Source organism: Tenrec ecaudatus, chromosome 8, assembly GCF_050624435.1.
Source record: "Tenrec ecaudatus isolate mTenEca1 chromosome 8, mTenEca1.hap1, whole genome shotgun sequence".
In the NCBI taxonomy this organism is placed as follows: domain Eukaryota; kingdom Metazoa; phylum Chordata; class Mammalia; order Afrosoricida; family Tenrecidae; genus Tenrec; species Tenrec ecaudatus.
This window is the reverse complement of record NC_134537.1, coordinates 87,070,285-87,077,293: the sequence shown is the minus strand read 5'-3', so window position 1 is coordinate 87,077,293 and position 7,009 is coordinate 87,070,285.

Sequence of the window (7,009 nt, the reverse complement as noted above, 5' to 3'; positions counted from 1 at the left end):
TAGCAACAATGAAACTCAAAACCTTCCTCTAGTTCTTAAATGCTTCCTCCCCCCAAATTATCATGATCCCAATTGTACATTGTAAATCTGGTTAGACCAGAGGATGCACAGCAGTACAGTTGGGATCTGGAGACACAGGGAATCTAGGGCAGATGAACCGCTCAAGACCAACAGTGATAGTGACGACACCGGGAGGGAAGGGGATGTAGAAAGGAGGAACCGATCTCGGGGATCTATATAACCTCCTCTCTGGGGGATGGGCAACAGGAAAGTGGGTGAAGGGAGATGCTGGGCAGTGTAAGAAAAGATAAAATAATAATGTATAAATTATTAAGGGTTCATGAGGGAGGGGGGAGCAGGGAGGGAGGGGGAGGGAAAAAAGGAAAATGAGCATATTCCAGGAACCCAAGTGGAAGGCGAAGTTTGAGAATAATGAGGGCAATGAGTGTATAAGGGTGCTTTACTCCATTGATGTATGTATGGATTGTGATGAGTTATATGAGCCCCAATAAAATGATTTATTAAAAAAGAAAGAAAACATGGAGGAGTTTTACTCTGTAATATAGGGTCTCTGAGTCAGAATCAACTTAGAATTATACAATAATGACCACAGTATTTATTGGACACCTACTCCATGCCAATGGGTTCATAATGAGAAAGATTAAAAAGTTTAATAGGTTAGTATCTGCCCTCAAAAACTTTAACTGTGACATGAAAACAATTAGCATCAATAGGCAGCAAATGATACTTAAATGATACAACCAAGTTCTCTCTGGTAGTCCAAACTCCCCAAGGATTATAAAAAGTATATTTCTGTGCAACGAAACATATCCATGGAAAGACAAGAGAGCCCAAAGAAGTTGTTAGGCTATTGAAAGGCAGAGTGAACTGAGTATAAGATTCCTGATTGGGGGAAGTAAAGAAGGAAAGCAAAGTAACAGATTAGTCCAAAATTCAAAGCCTCTGGAAAGGTCATGAGCCATGAAGAAAAACAGACTCAGGTTTTGTTTCAAGTCCTACATTACCTTAGGCAGTTTATTTATTTACCTAATCCCTTTGATCCTTCGTTTCTTCATTTATAAAACAGGCATTTAAAAAGGCTTGTCATAATGACTTTGACTCATGGAAACCGCATGCATGTCAGAGTAGAATTGGACCCGTGTTGCTAGATGAATGTGAAGGTGAAATAAAGTAATGTACACAAAGCCCTATGCACAGGACGAACAGCAGTGTTTCACTTTAACACTCCAGTATTTGCCGTTGTCGTGTGCTGCTAAGTCTGACTCGCTGCAATCCTATGGGGCAAAGAGGCACTGTCCCGTAGGCTTTCTATGTTGTCATCCTGATTCCCAGACCTTTCCTCTAGTGGAGCTGCGAATGAGTTCAATCCATGACCCTTTAGTTAGTTAGTAGTTGAAAGTTTAACTAATTTATCCCAAGGTACCTACTCCAGTTCACATTTATTTGAATAAGTAGTAAATTGGCATATGTATTCTGACCAAAGCTAAGATCAAAATATTATTAGCTGGAAAAATATTTATGGCAAGCCAGTTAATTTTTTTTCAGCTGATGGGGTAAAAGAGATAAAAGATTTCTGTATTAACTTGAAAGGTTATTCCACACAAAGGACATTTAGTCAATCTGTCCCCCAAAAAGCAAGATAATTAGTACTACTACCATAAAAATAAGAACTATGTGATGTACTGAAAATAAAATATATGAAATTATTAGAAATATTTCTACTATTTAGCTTAACTTTCTGTGTTTCAACCACTTCCTATACAAAATGAAATATTTTCACTATAATTACCACTATTATTATGCAAACTAAAATATGATAATATAGGGGAAATGCCCTACAAAATGACTGAAAACCAATATTACTGAAGCATGGATTACAATGTAAAAAAAAAAACACCAAAAATCCTCAAAAATGGACCAACAAATTACATTGGCCTTGTCGAATATTTCATTTTTCTTGGATCTACAACCAACACTCATGAAAGTGGCAGTCAAGGAATCAAACAACACATGGAGCCAATCTTCACAAAATACATCTTGAAAGTGTGGAAAAGCAAAGATTTCACCTTGAGGACAAGATGCACTTGACTCAAGGCATAAGATTTCCAATTGCCTCATAAGAATGTGAAAGCTGAACAAAGTGTAGATGATAAAATAATTGATGCCTTTATATTATGATGCTGGCAAAGAATACTGAGTGCACCAGGTACTGCCAGAAAACAAACAAACCTATCTTGGAATAAACATAGCCAGATTTCTCCATAGAACTTAGGAGAACCAAGGATTTAGCCCAGAAGAGTCAGAATTCAGCCCAGGTGAGTTGCTTAGATGGAAATTCAACGCTGCTGGAATAAAGGAGGAGCATCATAAAGATAAGTAGGCACAGACCCACAGAATTTTGAGGGGCTAGGGACTTTGGGATTAGCACAGTGGAGGCCGGCTGGGGTTTGACCTTGGCCCAGCCATGTCTCTGCCGGAGCCGGGACAATTTAAAGCCCGTAGGGGAGCTTGGTCTCAAAATTACAGCCACAGTTTGCCACTGCCTGTGTCAGGTCAGGGACTAGACAAGGATAAACTCAAGATGGGTCACAGACCTTGAAGTTAAACCCCCAACTATTAGGGCCATCAATGAGGGAATTGGAACCAGCTTGAGAACTTTGGCACAGGGAATACATTGGCTATTAGGAATAGTGAAGGACACAAACACAGAGGAGGCAGAAATTGACAAATGGGATATACTGAAGATAAAACACCTGTGTACATTGAAAGAATTCACCACGAGAGTAATAAGAGAGCCCACGGACTGGGAAAACCTTTTTAGCAATGACACATCAAATGCCTTATTACTAAAATCTACAATACTCTGCTAGCCTCCAAAAAGAAACAAACTAATAGCCCACTGAGGAGGTGGGCAAAGGACCTGAAGAGAAGTTTCACAGGAGCAGAAATCTGAATGGCCAACATGCATATGAGAAAATGTCTCCGATCTTTAGCCATAAGAGAAATGTAAAAAAAAAAATGAGGTACCACTTAACACGCTCAAAGATAGCCCAATTCAAAACATCAGAAAGCAACAAGTGTTGGAGGTGCTATGGGGAGGCAGGAACTCTCATCCACTGCTGGTGGGCCTGTAAGTATGTACAGCCACTATGGAAATTGATCTGGTGATATCTAAAACAGATGGAAATTGAGTTACCATATGACCCAGCAATCCCCCTACGGGGCATATACCCAGAAGAGACAAGAAACAAACCAAGGCCAGACATCTGTGCTCCAATGTTCATTATAACACAGTTCACAATTGCAAGGAGTTGTAAACAACCCAAATTTCCATCAATTGATGGTTGGATTAAAAAGCTATGGTATATACATACAATGGAGTACTACACATCGCTAAAGAGCAGTGATCAATATATGAAGCACATTGCTGCATGGGAAGAAGTAGAGGAAATCATGCTAAGTGAAGTAAGTCAGCACAAAAGGGCAAGTACAACATGAGTCCGATGAGGTAAACTTTTTTAAAAAATGAAAAAGAGGCATAGGAAAAATACTACTGTATACAAACATTCCTGGAGTGAGGACCAGATGATATAGCAGGGACCAGACCAAATACAGGGGTACACATGGTCAACAACTAAAATGGAGGTGGGGAAAGGAAAAAAGTAATAATAAATAAGAAATGGGTAATGGGGACACAGGGCACTAACCCACAGGTTAGAGGAAAGAGGGACCAGACTTCAACCCAGTGCTCCAAGATGTGAATGCAACATGCCAGCATGGAATAGGGAACCAGTGGAGAGGTCTGGGGGGCTGGCCCCAATCCCAAATACTAAGTGGACATCTGCCCCTCCCCCAAGAAAATTTTATTTTAAAGGACAGCATTGAATCTGCAGCTCTGGGAGAGGGACATATCTGATCAGAGCACACGGAAGCAGATGAAGGGGGAAGAGGAGAGAGTGGAACACATCCTGACCCACCAGGCCGCGAGGATGATGTTCCCAATTAGAGCAGCCAGTCCACAGAGAGGACCATATGGCAAGCCCCACTATGAGACATGATGCCCCTCACTGACCCATAGCTCTACAGGGGACAACACCAGAGACATAGTGTGGGAATTGTCCCATAGTGTGGGACAACACCAGAGACATAATCTGATCCCACCACACCGAGGCAAAACACAAATTGGGTGCAACAGAACAGCAAGGGAACAGAGCAGCAAGGTCCCCAGGGAATGCTGAAGGTGGACTTTGGGGCCAGGGCGTGGTGCCCCAACAGACTGGACTGGAAAACACTCCTAAAGGCCAACAAAGTCCTTGAACTAACTACAAGCTTTTCTTTCTCCTTTTGTTTTGACTTTTGTCATTGGTTTGTTGTTGTTGTTTTGTTTTGTTCTATATTGTAGCATGGCTTAGTTTGTCTTGTTTTTGTGCATGTTATTATCTCCGCAGGTCTATATAAATAAGATAGGCTGGAGGAACAGTCTGGAGGAGAAAACAATGGGACCGACAGTTCCGGGGGGGACATGGGAGGGGGGGGAGGGGGAGATGGGGGCGTGGGAAGGTAGTGATGTAAACAAATCCAGGGACAAGGGAACAACAAGTGATTCAAATCAGTGGTGAGGAGGGTGTGAGAGGCCTGGTAGGGCATGATAAAGGTTAATGTAACCCAGAGGAATTGCTGAAACCCAGGTGGGGACTGAGCGTGATAGTGGGACAGGAGGAAAGTCAAAGGAAATAGAGGAAAGAGCTGGGAGTCAAAGACCATTTATAGAGGTCTAGATAAAGGCATGTACATATGCAAATATATTTATATATGAGGATGGGGAAATAGATCTATGTGCCTATATTTATAGGTTTAGTATTAAGGTGGCAGAAGGACATTGGGCCTCTAGTCAAGCACTCCCTCAATACAAGAATACTTTCTTCTATTAAATTGGCATTCTATGATGCTTACCTTGCCGACACAACCACTGATGACAAAGTGGGTGCATAAGCAAATGTGGTGGATAAAGGTGATGGTGGCCAGCTTTCAAAAGATATAGTGTCTGGGGTCTTAAAGGCTTGAAGGTAAACAAGCAGCCATCTAGCTCAGAAGCAACAAAGCCCACATGGAAGAACACACCAGCCTGTGTGATCACAAGGTGGCTAAGAGATCAAGTATCAGGCACCATCAGAATAAAAAAATCTTATCATAGTGAATGAGGGGGAACGGGAGTGTGGAGCGGAGACCCAAAGCCCATTTGTAGGCCACTGGACATCCCCTTACAGAGGGGTTTTGGGGAGGAAATTAGCCAGTCAGGGTGCGATGTAGCAGCAATGAAAAATACAACTTTCCTCTAGTTCCTAAATGCTTCTTTCTGCCACTATCATGATCCCAATTCTACCTTGCAAGTCTGGCTAGATGAGAGGATGTACACTGGTACAGAAAGAAACTGGAAACACAGGGAATCCAGGGCAGATGATCCCTTCAGGGCCAGTGGTGTGAGTGGCCATACTGGGAGGGCAGAGGGAGAGTGGATTGGAAAGGGGGAACCGATTATAAGGATCTACATGTGGCCTCCTCCCTGGCACAAGGACAACAGAAAAGTGAGTAAAGGGAGATGTCAAACAGGACAAGATATGACAAAATAATAATTTATAAATTATCAAGGGTTCATGAGGTAGAGGGGAGCAGGGAGGCAGGGGGAAATTGAGGAGCTGATGCCAGGGGCTTAGGTGAAGAGCAAATGTTTTGAGAATGATGAGGGCAATGAATGTACAAATGTGCTTTACACAATTGATGTATGTATGGATTGTGATAAGAGTTATATGAGCCCTTAATAAAATGATTTTTTAAAAGATGTTCAGATGGTGAAAGACTTTTTGCATGTACTTTGAACATATTTTTTTTTAGACTTATTTTTAAGAGGAACTAATCCCTGGAGAGGAAACTTGCGTTTGGTAAAGTAGAGGGTCAGCCAAAAGGACAAAGGTCCTCAATGAGATGAACGAGCTCATTGGCTTCAGCAGTGGACTGGGACAAAGCAAGCATTGTGAGGATGGTACAGAACCGGGCCGTGCTTCCTTCTGTTCTACACAGGGCTGCTATGAGTCAGAGCCAACCAATTGGATGGCGCCTAACAACGGCCGCAATCCCTCTAGAAGCAGCTTGTTAAGTCGTTCTCTTCAGTCGCTGCTACGGGCTCCACCCACCAATCATTTTGTTACCGGCCCTGTGTTTAACCAAGTGCACCATTCATGTGCCTTCTTCACACTCCACCTCCCAAGGATTCTTGATTCAGCAGCGCACGATGACAGCACTAGTGTAGACGCTCAGTCTTGTCTGATATTCCAAAGAAGATCCAGGCGTAAGTCTTTGCAGGAGGCATTGAATCACTGTCACTGAGTTTTCTTTTGGAGTAAAGTTATCACATGGAAACCCAAGCATAGACTTTGAAATTAAGCAGAACCACCTTTTTATTTTTAAGCTTTGATTTTCCAGCAATTACCGGCTGTACGTCTTTGAGCATATTCTCTTTGAATCTGTGTGTAATGTGAGAAAATATGCTCTGTTAAAGCTGCAAAATCTCACACCTAATAAGCGGTCAAGGCTCCATCTCTGTGTTCCTCCCTTAGAATATAAACTGAAATCTCAAAAGGACATTTTTACAAAGTTGTATTATTTGACAAGTTGTCTGCTGCTGGGAGCTGGTATCCACTATGACCTTAATAGAATGAAGAAAGAGAGGAGATGAAGATGAGAGGAGATGAAGAAAAGGAACAAGAATTCTACATAAATATAATTAATCGAAGAATGCTGACAATAAAGCTTGGGATAACAATATCAGACTGGGCTTTTCAGGATCTTGATCCTGTCTCTTTGTTCTCCTGTGGCCTTAGCAGTGGATGTGCTTCCGCATCTTCCAGAAGAGTGAATGAAATACCACGCTCAGAACCGTAGCTATATTAGCATTACCAGAGCGCCTCTGACTTTTATCTCACCGCACTAA